The sequence below is a fragment of the Elephas maximus genome, chromosome 4 (assembly GCF_024166365.1).
Source record: "Elephas maximus indicus isolate mEleMax1 chromosome 4, mEleMax1 primary haplotype, whole genome shotgun sequence".
Taxonomy (NCBI): Eukaryota; Metazoa; Chordata; class Mammalia; order Proboscidea; family Elephantidae; genus Elephas; species Elephas maximus.
In genome coordinates, this window is record NC_064822.1 from 167,483,241 (window position 1) to 167,497,932 (window position 14,692).

Genomic DNA, 14,692 nt, shown 5'->3' on the forward strand with positions numbered 1-14,692 from the left:
TTCCTATGCACACTAAGGAACGGTTGTAGCACAATGGTTAAGCACTCGGCTGCTAACCGAAAGGTTGGCAGTTCCAACCCACTAGCAGCTGAGTGGGAGGAAAGTCCTGGCAGTTCTACTCTGTCCTGTAGGGTTGCTATGAGTCAGAATTGACTCAGTGACACACAACAACAACAACAACGTGCATACTAACGTTCCTACATCTTTGAAGGCCTCAGCCGTTTAAGGGTATGAAACCCCTCCTCTGAATCCCTGAGGCATTTATCTTCCATAAATTCATCTAGAGCACTGCCTTCCCTTCTCACTGTTTTGGTGTGACTCTGAGAGAATTGAAATAGATATCTGAACTCTGAGCCTTATGCTGCTAATTTCAGGATATGGTGTTTACTTAAGGTTTTAATTTCACATAAACTGACTTACAATTCAGCCAGTTTTGGAGCTTCAAGTTAATGTATAAGGAACATCTAACAAATGATCACTGGAAAAATAAATGACCAACTTACCTTCAAAATGTCCCTGTTTTTGTTTTCCTCATTTTGGTATTGGTTTTAACCTCTGTTCTGTATTTTTATTCCATTCTTGTGACATTAGAAGCCTTTGCCTTTGGCTAAATAAAGTTTATAGTAACAAAGGTCAATACCAATCACAATCTTAACTATTAGGAGTACATAATATTTTGCCACAAATATTTGCTTTTTGGTTTCAGAGGCCGTTTGGGATGCTACCTTTTATATTATCAAAAGATGAGCCCATTTTTGTTGAGTGCCAAGTGTTTATCCTGAGAGGTGGTATAGCATAGTTCAGTGCACAGTATGTGGGTTCAAATCCTGACTCTCCCAGTTCCTAGCTGTTTTAGTTATCTACTGCTGCTGTAAGAGAAATACCACAAGTGGATGGTTTTAACAAAGGGAATTTTATTCTCTCACAGCCTGGGAGGCTACAAGTCCGAATTCAGGGTGCCAGCTCCAGGGGAAAGCTTTCTTTCTCTGTAGGCTCTAGGGAAAGGTCCTTGTCATCAATCTTCCCCTGGTCTAGTAGCTTCTCAGTGCAGGGACCTTGGGTTCAAAGGACACACTCTTTTTCTGGCTTTTGTTCCTCATGGTATGAGATCCCCCTGTCTCTCTGCTCATTTCTTTCTTTTATACCTCAAAAGAGATTGACTCAAGATACCTAATCTTGTAAATTGAGTCCTGCATCATTAACATAACTGCCTCTAATCCTGCCTCATTAATATCATAGAGGTAGGATTTACAACACATAGGAAAGTCACATCAGATAACAAAATGGTAGACAATCACAAAATACTGGAAATCATGGCCCAGCCAATTGACACATATTTTTTAGGGACACAATTCAATCCATAACACTAGCCCTGTGAGCATAAGCAAGTTATTGAAACTCTCTGTGCCTCAGTTTTCTCACCCATAAAAAAATAAACGGGGAATAATAATACCTTCATATAGCTTATAAAGATGGCAATAAATTCTTCCACTACCTTCATCTATGCCTTTGTAATGCAGTGTTGCAGATCCTCTCATCAAAAGTAGAATCTGTTTCTCTACTCCTTAAATATGAGTTGGCCACGTGACTTTGTTTGGACAAGGGGCACTGGCAAATGTGACACAGCAGGTGCTATAAAGAACTTGCAGAACCAGAGCGCTTAACTGACTTGCAGCTAATTGCACGTTCATGAGCCCAGGTGAGGCCAGCAGAAGAACCACCCCACTGAGCCCAGCCCAAACTACTAACCCTGATTCTTTTACTTCTCTGACTATGTATGAGTCTATTTGCTGGATTCCTTCCACTGTTCACCTTAAATATTGTGTTCCACAAGGTTTTATTTTCTTCTTATCTACCACGGTTTCTTTTTAGGAAACTTTTTACCACTTTCCTATCTCAACTATTGCCCATATGCTTCTGGCTTTAAATTTATGTCTTCATCTACTACCTCTTTCCTGAGAACCCTATCTAAAGGATTCCTCTAACCCAACATGTCTAAGAACAAATATACCACCGTCTCCCACAACCTTTTCTCCCTCCTGCGTTTGTATCTTGGTTACTAGCTTCATTTGGTAGCCCAGGTGAGATACTTGGTGTCATTTAAGCAGACAATAAATAATTTATTCTAGATCTCAAGTCCACCCCTTTCTCCTCTTCACGTCCATATTTTTGCATTAGTTCAGTCTCTGGTCATCTTTCACCTGACTTCTACTTTCTAACTGGCCCAGACTCCAATCTAGGTGTTGCAAACTGAAATGCCTACAAGTACCAGGTAGGTAACCTAACTGAATAAAATAGGTCAAGTGTAGATATTATGGAGTGGTGGAAAAATGAAAGTGTGTGCTTTACCTAAAGCACTTACAGATTTTTAAATTAGATGCAGAACTGCAGAACTTGGGTTACCAGATTTAGCAAATAAAAACTCAGCACTCTCATACAATACTTGGGACAAATTTATACTAAAAATTTACTCATTGTTTATCCGAAATTCAGATTTAAATGGGCATTCTATATTTTATCTGACAACCCTATCCAGACACTTCCTCCAAGATAAGAGGGAGGAAGATAGAGATGGCTGATGATAGATGACAACAGACAGTGGAATTGAAAAGCTAGATTGCTTACTGAGGAAAGTCTCTGTTTTATCTCAGGAGGTGGAATAGTCAAAGCTGGCAGGGGACTAGTGAAAAGTGTTGCAGGTGTGTGTAATGGATACTGACTGGGTTGTCGGCACATCTATCTTTTCTGATAATTGGCCTAACTTTTTCCCTCCCACGATTCACATGGCTCCAGAGAGCGCTCCTGGCAGTGGTGCTGGTATGTGATTGGTCTGAGGGTCTGAGGTAGGGACAACAGAAGTAAAAACCTCTGACTGCAGCTGAGCCAGAGTCCCTTTGGTACTATGAGAATTTTGATCATTCTTCAGGTGATGACCTCAACTATGTAAACTTGGTGACCCATCTGTCTGCCCTGCCATGAGGCCTGGAGACTTAAAGCCAGGCTTTCTGCTGAGATGGGGTCCCTGGATGGTGCAAACAGTTAATGGGCTCTGCTGCTAACCAAAAGGTTGGTAGTTTGAGTTCACTCAGAGGTACCTTGGAAGAAAGGCCTGGCAATCTACTTCGGAAAATGCAGCCATTGAAAACCCTACGGAGCTTATCTCGACTGTGACACACCTAGGGTCACCGTGAGTGGGAATCAACTCTATGGCAACTGGTTTGGTTTTGGATTTTATCTGCAGAGATACAACCAGCCCCTATAGTAAATGAGTTCCTGGTTCCAGTTCTTCCCTGTGGCCCAGCCCATACCCTTGCCCTTGGGTTTCTAGGATGAGCATCTGCCCTTACAATAAAATCCCATTTTTCTTCTAAACTAGCTTGAGTTGGTTTCACTTAAGGTCTCTGTTACCTGTGGCCAGAAGACCCAGCCCATGCAGTTTATAATTATACCTCTGTGGGGAATGGGAAAGAGTCCAGGGAGGTAGGAGAGCCCAGCTGAGGCTCAAAGTCCTGTGAAATTTGCAAAAACTTATTAAGTTACTTTACACTTGATGGTCAAACAAAGGGTAGGTTATTTTTGGCTGTAGCCCCACCACGTTTGCCAGAATATGGCTGGGATTCCTTTACTCAGGGTCAAAGAAAATGGTGCCAACTCTAATTTCACTAAAGACTTACACACTGAAACTTCATTTAATCCTCTTTGGTTCTCTCACCACACACTGAAACTTCAATGCTCTTAAAACACCCCCTCGCCTCTGAGGTTGTACTTCTAAACTCACAACGATCACCATCTTTGATTTTTTTTTATTGAACTTTAGATGAAGGTTTACAGGACAAACTAGTTTCTCATCAAACAGTACACACATTGTTCTATAACATTGGTTAACAACCCCATGACATGTCAATGCTCTCCTTTCTCAACCCTGAGTTCCCTATTACCAGCTTTCCTGTTCCCTCCTGTCTTCCAGACCCTGTCCCAGGGCTGGTGCTCCCCTTTAGTCTTCTTTTGTTCTATGGACCATTCAATCTTTGGCTGAACTGTGAACCTCAGGAGTGACTTCATTACTGAGCTGAAAGCGTATCCAGGGTCCATACTCTCAGGGTTTCTGTAGTCTCTGTCAGGCCAGCAAGTGTGGTCTTTCTTTGGGGGTTAGAATTTTGTTCTACATTTTTTTCCACCTCTGTCCAGGACCCTCTATTGTGATCCCTGTCAGAGCGGTCAGTGGTAGCGGGGCACCATCTCCTTGTGCTGGACTCAGTCTGGTGGAGGCCATGGTAGATGTGGTCCATTAGTCCTGTGGACTAACCTTTTTCCCTTGTGTCTTTAGTTTTCTTCATTCTTCCTTGCTCCAGATGGGGTGAGACCAGTGGAGTATCCTAGATAGCTGCTCACAGGCTTTTAAGACGCCACACATCTTTGATCCTAAATCATTAGCTTTTAAAGAGAGAGATCAATGACAGAGAGGCCAGCTTGAAGTTCAGGCAGGAGTTTGCAAGTTATTTTAAAAGGGGCCCCTAGTCTCAGGTTTTGGAAACCCTGGTAGTGTACTTGTTAAAAGCTACGGCTGCTAACCAAAAGGTCAGCAGTTCGAATCCACCAGTCATTCCTTGAAAACTAAATGGGGCAGTTCCACTCTGTCCTATAGGGTCGCTATGATTCAGAATGGGGTTTGATTTTGGGTTTGGAGTCTAGGGTTTGATTTGCAGGGGTTGAAGCAATGAAGCTTGCAACCACAGTAGGAGCTCTGTAAGTACTCTTTGAACAGTAATAAGAGGCAATCACTGGAGTGTGAATAGTTGGATCATTCTCTTAATCCCTACCTCCATTTAAGAAACTGAGGAACAATGTGTACAACTGCTTACTATGCAGACATCAAAGATGAAATTTTTAAAAATTTGTATTGGTATGGAAAGATGGTCAGGATTGTTGTGGTGGCTTGCGTGTTGCTATGATGTTGTAAGCTGTGTTACTGGTATTTCATATACCAACAGGTATATGAAATACCCTTGGTGAACAAGTTTCAGAGGAGCTTCAAGACTAAGACAGACTAGGAAGAAAGGCCTGGCAATCTACTTCTGAAAATTAACCATTGAAAACCTTATGGATCACAACATAATATTTTTTGACTTACTTGCTTTGGACACATCACCCAGAGGGATCAAGAGCTAGAGGAGTTTGGTGTTTGGTGAAGTAGAGGGCCAGCAAGGGTGAGAGACCCTCAGTGAGATGGATTAGCACAATAACCACGACGATGAACTTGAGCATGCTGGCGGCCGTGAGATGATGCAGGACTGGGCAATGTTTCATTCTGTTGTCCGTAGGGTTGCCATGAGTCAGAGGTGACTTGGATCAACAGCTATCTCTCTCTCTCTTTCTCCCTCTATCTCTATCTCTGTCTGGCTAGCTAGCTATCTACCTATCCATCTATCTGCCCTCGCTAGGCAAGATTTTATTTTGATTCTTGTTTTATTTCATTGAGAAGGATATGAAGGACACAAGAGATAGGACATGAATCAGAAAGGCACCAGTCTCCCTTGGTTCCCTATCAAATGTCACACTAAGTAATATACAGACGTTACTTGGACTGTTTCATCTCTCAGCCGGTAACATGGTCTCCTGTCCTAGTCCTGTAGAGCCAATCCAATAGGAGGGATTATAGAAGGTAGATACATTCTGACCCGCTTTATTACCTTCTCCAGGGCAGAAATCATGTGCACATAACAATATCCAATCACAAATCTTTTTTTGCTTTGTTTGGGAAACAAAAGGGATACATTTCTTCCTAGTTTTTATAAAATTATTAAAAGCAAAGAAATGTAATTCCTAAAGAAAGGGCTTCAGGAAGGGGATTTGAAGATGTTTCTTGTTTTCTTATAGCAGCTACATGGTCTTTTTCTGGAAAAGGGGCCCCAAAATTTTGGTGAAACTTGCTTAATATCAATAGACGATTGTCATAGTCTACCTCAATTGCTTCCCATGACAAGGAAAAATCGTTACCTGGCCTTGTCACGAAAGAGATTTTCCCAAGAGTCTCCCATGATAAAGATCTATTGTGTAAAAAAGCAGGTTACAAAATTGTATGTATTGTATAATTGTATTTAATAATGTATGTGTATTTATGGAACCCTGGTGGTGCGGTAGTTAAGCTTTTGGCTGTTAATCGAAAGGTCGGCAGTTCGAATCCACCATCGGCTCCTTGAAAACCTCACGGGGCAGTTCTACTCTATCCTCCAGGGTCGCTATGAGTCGGAATTAACTCTACGGCAACAGGTTTTTTTTTTTATTTATAGGTATAAAAATTGTTCTGGAAGGATACAACCAAAGATGTTAACAGAAATTGAAACTACATATTAAAATTTTGTGTAATTTGAATTGTTTGTTTGCATATCTATAATTCTAATTTTTGTATCACAAAAATGTATGGTTTTTGTAATACAACATAATATTTCAGCTACTCAAATAATACAAGATTCAGAAGAGCTTCATAAACTTTTTTTGAGAGTGCCAACGTTGCACTTATGTTCTATGCTTCCAAAAGTGGGTAAGAAAACTAACATTTATTGAACACGTGCTCTGTTTCAGAGTCCCCGTGTGATACAAAAGGTTCCTGGGTGGTGAAAACAGTTTGCAGTGGGCTACTAACCTAAAGGTTGGTAGTTCAAACCCATCCAGCAGTGCCATGGAAGAAAGACTTGGTGACCTCCTTCTGTAAAGATTGCGGCCAGAGCTCAGTTCTACTCTGTAACACAAGTGGTCGCCATGAGTTGGAACTGACCTGACAGCAGTGAATTTGGGGTTCGTTTGGGTGGTGCACGTGGTTAATTTGCTCGGCTGCTACCAGAAAGGTTGGAAGTTTGAGTTTACCCAAAGGCATTTGGGGAGAAAATCCTGGCTATCTACTTCCAAAAATCCAACTATTGAAAACCCTGTGGGGCACAGTTCTACTCTGACACACATGGAGTTTCCATGAGTTGGAATCAACTTGTTTGCTATGTTTCAGACACTTAATCTTTATTCTTTTTTTTAATCCTCATTATGATCCCTCAAGATGGCCAGTATTATTCTCATTTTACAGATAAGGGAGATGGAGATCCAAGGATGTGACATAGATAATGTGAAATCATATTCTCAGTATAAAGCAGAGCCAAGGTTAAACCAGATTCATCCGATCCTGATGATCACATTTGCCCCCATTTCACCAGACAGCCTCTATCACGGGGGACCTTGTACACAGTGGAAGAAACCAAACTAGTTGCTATTGAGTCCGTTGTGACTGATGGCAACATTTTACTTGCCAGAGAAGAACTGTGCTTCATAGGATTTTCAGTGGCTGGTTTTCCCGAAGTACATCATCAGATCTTCCTTCTGAGGTGCCTCTGGGTGGGCTTAAACTGTCAACCTTGGGGTCAGCAGCTGAGCATGTTAACCATCTGTACCACCCAAGGACTCCTTGTACACAATAAATCAAAAAGCCAAACTAGTTGCTGTCGACTCAGTTCCAACTCATGGCAACCCCACATGCTTCAGAGTAGAACTGTGCTTCACAGGGTTTTCGTGGCTGTGACCCTTCAGAAGCAGATGCCAAAACTTTCTTCCAAGGTACCTCTGGGTGGATTCAAACCTCCAACCTTTTGGTTAGCAGCCAAGCATGTTAACCATTTGCATCACCCAGGAACTCCTAGTAGACAATTATCGTCGTTGTTTTGTGCCGTTGAGTTGATTCTGACTCATAGCAACCCCGTAGGACAGAGTAGAACTGCGTACGATTTCTTTATGGAAGCAGACTGCCATGTCTTTCCCAGACCAGCTGATTTGTTTGAGCCAAACCACCAACCTTTCGGTTAGCCATCAAGTGCTTTAACCACTATGCCACCAAGGCTCCCTTAGTACACAATAGGCCTTCAATAACAGCTGTACCTAAGTTGCATCTAAGTTCAAGTTCCTTTCTTATACCTCAGGGAAGGAGTGCCATGCCAGGCACATAAGCACTCCACACACCTCCTTTCCTCACCCTAAGAAACACGTTTTGACTCTGAGATTCTTGTTACAAATACAGTGCAAGGTGCCGAATCTTTTAAGACTAAATGAGAGCTGCATCCTCTCTGCTTGAGGTAAAGAGCCATGATTACAGAGATATAGTCCTTTGATAATCCCGAGATACGCATGCTCTAAGCGAAGCCTCTCAGCATAGTGGCTGGCTGACAAGGGGCCTCTTATTTTAATAACTGGCAGGACATCACAGCTTTGCCTCAATTGCTCTTTGTTTTCCTGTCCTGCTGGATATTCTGGTGAGTATTAAGACTTTGATTCCACATCTCACCAAGGAGCTTCAGGGGATTTATTTATGGTCTCTCCTCGCTGTCACTTCAGTTCTGTGAAGAACATAATTACTGGAGAGTATTTTCCCATCATTAAAAGGGAAGCAGTGAGGAATTGCAGGCCCCACCTCAAGGAATACGTTTGACATTACAAGATGAAGAGAAGCAAACTGTGAACAGATGGTGGATGAGCACTGACATTTTGGGAGTGGAGGAAAGATGATGTGAGATGTGTGGTGATGGCAGGAAGGTACCTCCTCTAACGAAAGGTTACAGCCTTGAAAACCCTATGGGATCACAGTTCTTCTTTCCAACACATGAGGTAGCCACGAGTCAGAATCAACTCAACTGCAGCTGGTGGCGGGGGTGTTGGTGGTCTTCTAAGACTAAAAATTATAAATACAACATGCCTGAGGCCCTCCTGTGAGGAACCCATGCAAGTGAGGGGCCTGGAAGCTTAAGCTTCCCTAACTTCATAGTAAACCCATAAATTCTCTGAAGTATGTATTATTGTATTTTTTTTCTTAATTTTTTAACTTCTTTTATGAGTTTTTCCAGTCTCTGTCAGACCAGTAAGTCTGCTTTTTGTTGTTGTTGTTTGTTTTTATTTTTTAGTTAGAGTTTTGGTGTACATTTTTCTCCAGCCCTGTCTGGGACCCTCGATTGTGATCCCTGTCATAGCAGTCAAGGGTGGTAGCCAGGCACCATCTACTTGTGCTGGACTCAGTCTGGTGGAGGCTGTGGTAGTTGTGGTTCATTAGTCCTTTGGATTAATCTTTTACTTGTCTCCTTGGTTTTCTTCATTATCCCTTGCTCCTGATGGGGTAAGACCAATGGAGTATCTTAGATGACCGCTCACAAACTTTTAAGGCCCCAGATGCTACTCACCAAAGTAGAATGTAGAACATTTTCTTTATAAACTATGTTATGCCAATTGGGCTACTAGATGTTCCTCTGAGACCTTGGTCCCCACAGCCCTCAGCCTAGTAATTCAGACCCTCAGGGAGTTTGAATGTATCTATGGAGCTTCCATGACCTTGCCTTGGACAAGATGTGCTGGCTTCCCCAGTACTGTGTGCTGTATTACCCTTCACCAAAGCTACCCCTTAAACCAGAAAAAAACAAACTGGCTGTTGTCGAGTTGATTCCATGGGGACCCTATAGGACAGAGTAGAACTGCCCCATAGATTTTCTAAGAACCCCCTGGTGGATTTGAACTGCCGACCTTTTGGTTAGCAGCCATAGCACTTAACTGCTACGCCACCAGGGTTTCCATGTGCCACTTACCTATTGTCTATTTAGTGTTTTTCCCTCTCCTCCCTCCTAACCATCAAAGATTATTTCTTTTTTGTGTGTAAATCTTTTCATGAGTTTTTACAGTAGTGGTCTCATACAAAATTTGTCCTTTGGTTATTGACTTATTTCACTCTGCATACTGCCCTCCAGATTCACCCATGTTGTGAGATGCTTTGCAGGTTTATCATTGTTCTTTATTATTGTATAGGGTTCTTTATGGAGTTCTTAACAATGAGTCAGCATCTGGGCTAAGTGCTTTGCACAAATTATGTCATTTATTCTCACAAGCAGTATCTGCTCCAGGTTTTGTGAAGCTCCAAAGATTAAATACTTTATTTTGGAAGTGGGCTCTTTTACACAAGAAGTTCCTGGGTAGCACAAATAGTTAAGCACTTGTCTACTAATGGAAAGGTTGGCAGTTCAAACCCACCCAGAGACACCTTGGAAGAAAGGCCTGGAGATCTGCTTCTGAAAACCCTATGGGATCACAATTCTACTTTGCAACACATTAGGTCACCATGAGTCAGAATCCACTCAATGGCAGCTGGTGGTGGGTGTGTTGGTGGTCTTCTAGGACTATAAAATTACAAATACAACATGCCTGAGGCCCCCCTCTGAGAAGCCCTTGCAAGTGAGGGGCCTTGAAACTTAAGCTTCCCTAGCTTCATGTTAAACCCATAAATCCTCTGAAGTATGTATTATCTATTCTACATATAAGGAAGCTCGATGTGGTTAAGTAATTTGTCCAGTCACAGAGTGACCAAGTGGCAGAGCAAGGTCTCTAACCATGATTCCAAAACACTTAAAGAATTTCTAAAGCTTTCAAATAGGCAACTGATGAGGACAAACTCCCCTGAAGCAGCAGCATGACACCGTGGTGTGGTTCTGTGAGTTCCTATCACAACTTCCAGGGCTTGGAAGTGTAGGCATTTGCATAAAATCTGTAAGGAAAGCCGCTGCTGAGGAAAGGAGAAAGACAGGTTTTAATGACTCTGTTCTTTGTGTCCACAAACTCAAAAGTAGGGGGAAACTGAGGCCCAAAGTGAAGACATCCATCCAAAGCCGCCAAAACCAAAATACCAAACTCATTGAAATCGAGTTGATTCCAACTCACAGTGACCCTACAGGACAGAATAGAACTGCCCCATAGGGTTTCTAAGGCTGGAATCTGTGTGGAAGCAGGCTGCCCCATTGTCCTCCCTCAAAGTGGCTGATGGGTTTGAACTGCTGGCCCTTTGGTTAGCAGCGGAGCACTTAACCACTGCACCACCAGGGCTCGCTACCCAAAGTCACATAGGATTTAAATACTAGAAGTGAGACTCAAGGTTAAAAAAAAAAAAAAATTTTTTTTTTTTTTTTTAAAGCTCCTGATAATTCATCTGTGGGTCTTTCCAACACCTTGTTGATCAAGCAGTTTAACCTTATCATAAAGATGTCATGTTTGAACAGTGCTGTTTCTTCCAGGTTAATTTTGTAGCAACATCAGGAAGGTGATAATTTGGCTGTTTGGGGCCTTGACTCACTTCCCTTGGCTCTGCCTTTGTCAGTTTCCTAGAGTTGGAAACACTCATCACTGTACAGGTAAGTTCAGGTAAACACTCATCACTGTATAGGTAAGTTCAGGGCTGCCCAACTAGACTTCCCACAGAAACCAGAGGCTGGGACAGGGACTTGGTGGAGGTAGTTTATCTCAGGAAGTAATCCCAGGGAAGCAGAGGACAGCAATATCAGTGTGGGTTATTAATCTGTGGGCAACTGGAGCTTGATCCCTCTGGGCCTCCCTGAGGAATGCATTTCAGAATTAGGGCGACTAACTGAGGGGGTTCTCGCAATGTGGAACTTTCAGTGCAAAAATCAGGAAAGTCCCAGGAAACCAGGACAAGGGTTAGTCACCCTAAGAGAATTGTCTGTCCAGGGGTCAGAAGACCTGAGCATTCACCACTAACTCTCACCCCTAAGTGGTTAAGTTGCCCTGTGAGATGATAATTCCCTCGTGCTTTCGGGTTTGTATGCTTGAGAGTCAAAGTACATTTCTGCAGGCATCCCAAGTGGCGTGAGCATAGACCCAGGGCAGAAGATAAGCAGTGCAGCCAAGGTGAGGGGCTGCTTGTTCATACCTTCTGGAAGCTGTATAGCCACAATGGCTGGAGTAAAGGCAGGCTGAGGGGAAGTTTCATTGCTACAGAGCACCAGAGAGCTGCTGCCATCCATGTCAGAGGCTGCAGAAATCAACAACCAATTTCAGTGACCTCCATTTTCACCCAAGGCTAGTGAAATGGTAGGGAAATGTAGTATCTTGGTTACCTATTGTTACATAACAGAAATACTACAAGTAGATGGCTTTAAACACAGAAATTTATTTTATAGCAGTTGCAGAGGCTAAACGTCCAAATCAGAGTCTTGACCATGTCTATTCCTTCTGTGAGCGTCTCTCCTAGTTTCTGGTGCCTGCTGGCAATCCTTAGCAGTCCTTGGTATTCCTTGGCATTCCCTGGTACTTCCTAGGGTTTGCTTTCCCTCCCTCCCCATGCCCCCCATGTGTCTCTATGTCTTTTCTGCTGTTTTTATAACTCAGAAGCAATTAGGTTTAGGACCCATTCTACACTGGTATGATCTCACTAACATAGTAAAAGAAAAAAACCCTATTTCCAAACAGGGTCATATTTACAGGTACAGGATTCCAACACATGCTTTGGGGGGACACAATTCAATCCATACATAACATGTAGTGACCGCTGAAAAGCTCATGTTTGGGAAGCCCGTTGTGGTGGTCAAATTCTTTGACACTCTTTTCATCAAGAGATGTTATCTATGGTCCTTCCATTTGAATCTGGGTGGGCTTATGACTGCTTTGACCAATAAAATATGGTAGAAATGAAATTCTTAATATCAGTTCATAAAAGGCCATGAAGCTTCTACCTTGCTTGTTGAGAACACTTACTCTTGGAGCCTAGAGACACCATGTAAGACATCTGACTGCTCTGAGGCCACCATGCTGTGAGGAAACACAAGCCACAAGTATGCTCCCTGGTTTACAGTCTCAGCTGAGCCCATCCTTCAAGTCATTGCAGCCCAGAAGCTAGGTATACATGAGCGAAGAAGTCTCTAGATGATACCAGGCTTCAGTCATCTTCCCGATTGAGCCACAGACATTGTGGAACAGAGACAAGCTCTTGTCACTGTGCCCCACCCTGCTTCCTGTTTTTGGATGTAATGATTGTATGAGGACATGATGTATGTAGCTGCAGCAGCTATTTTGCAATGACGAGGCAAAAAATCAAAGGATGAAAAGTAAGCATACCAAGGATGATGAAGTGGAGTGGAGTGATGCCTATGTCCTTTCTGACATAGTTGAGCTGCCAAACCAATTCTGAAAATGCAGTAATATATGTTTCTATAATTTAGACCATGGATCATCAAACTTTCTGTAAAAAGCCAGATAGTAAATGTTTTAGGCTTTGTGGGTCATACAGTCTCCATCACAACTATTCATCTCTGCCAAGGTAATGCAAAAGCAGCCATAAAAACCAAACCAAACCTGTTGTCATCGAATTGATTCCAACTCATAGCAACCCTATAGGACAGAGTAGTACTGCCGCATAGAGTTTCCAAGGAGTGCCTGGTGGATTTGAACTGCCAACCTTTTGGTTAGCAGCCATACCACTTAACCACTACGCCACCAGGGTTTCCAAAGGAGCCATAGACAATACATAAAAAAAAAAAAAATGACCATGGTTGTGTTCCATTAAAACTTTATTTACCAAAAAAAAGGCAGGAGGCTGAATTTGGCCCATGGTCTGTATTTTACTGACCCCTGATTTAGACAATATCAGGTCTTTTTTTTTTTTTTTTTTTCTCATTTGTGGCTGAAAAAGCACCCCATTTGAAAAAACTGATTAGATATCAGGCATTGTTCTAGGTGACAGGGGTGCAGCAGTAATATGAGAGGCAAAGTTACTTGATCTCAGGGAATTAATATTCTAGTGAGGGGTGCTGGATATCAGTAGCAAAACACGGCCACCATCTATATGGAGACTTCCTGGACCCCTTCCCTCTTTCTAATTTAAATTCTCCTTGTCTGGGCTACAACACAAGCGTTGTCGTGGTTCATATTAGACTTTGTCCGAACAGCTGGGTCTGTTTTCCTCCTGGCTCCCTGTGAACTCCTGAGGTTAGCACCCATATCTTATTCTCTGTGTATCCATAGTGTCTCCAATAGGCTGAATAATGGCCCCCCAAAGATGTCCAGTTCCTAATCCCCAGAACCTATGAATGTGGTACCTTACGTGGCAAAACGGGCTTTGCAAATGTAATTAAATTAAGAGTCTTGTGAAGTGGAGATTATCCTGGATTATCTGGTCGGCCCTATGTAATCACAACATCCTTAGAAGAGGGAGGTAGGACCATCAGGGGAGATGACGAGACAATTGAAGCAGAGAAAGACAGAAACCTCTGCAATGATGGAAGCAGAGGTGGGAGTGTTATGACCCATGAACCAAAGAATACTGTCAGTCTTCAAAAGCCGAAATGGACAAGGAAATGGGATTCTCCTTCTAGAGCCTCCAGAAGGAACACAGCCCTGCCAACTCGTTTTGGACTTCAGGCTTCCAGAACTTGTGCTGCTTTAAGCCACTAAGCTTGTGGTCATTTGTTAGAGCAGCAACAGGAAATCAATACAGTTCCTGACTCGGAGTATATCCTCAGAAAATGTTAGTAAATAAACAAACTAGGCTACAAGCATCTCTTTATAAAAAAATGCAGGCTTGCACTCCAGCAAAATTCTAAAACATTCATTCATTCTCTGTCATCCAAAGATTAGGGGCTATGATATTTTCAGTTCTCCTAAACTCCTAAAATCAGACTAAATGCAAGCAGGAACAGGCCAAATAGAAGATTACTGTGTTAAGAGACAATGATAGCTAAAATTTATTACGCACTTACTACGTGTATCTTTTTTCATTTAAACTTCACAACAATCCTAAGAATGGTTTGAACCAGATGAATGGTTTAAGAACCAATCTTATCACATCTATTACATAAGTGGGTTATAAAACCGCATGGCCAGACACATCAAAGGA

General features: G+C 42.4%; 1 protein-coding gene across 1 annotated transcript in view; it reads left to right on the plus strand.

The window, feature by feature from the left end:
- Positions 1–14,692, plus strand: part of UTP20 (UTP20 small subunit processome component) — a 182,576-nt gene that overhangs the window by 43,180 nt on the left and 124,704 nt on the right. The window contains exon 3 of the mRNA XM_049884168.1: positions 11,079–11,195. The gene's annotated coding sequence lies outside the window, so the exon portion shown is untranslated. The remainder of the gene's footprint in view (positions 1–11,078; positions 11,196–14,692) is intronic.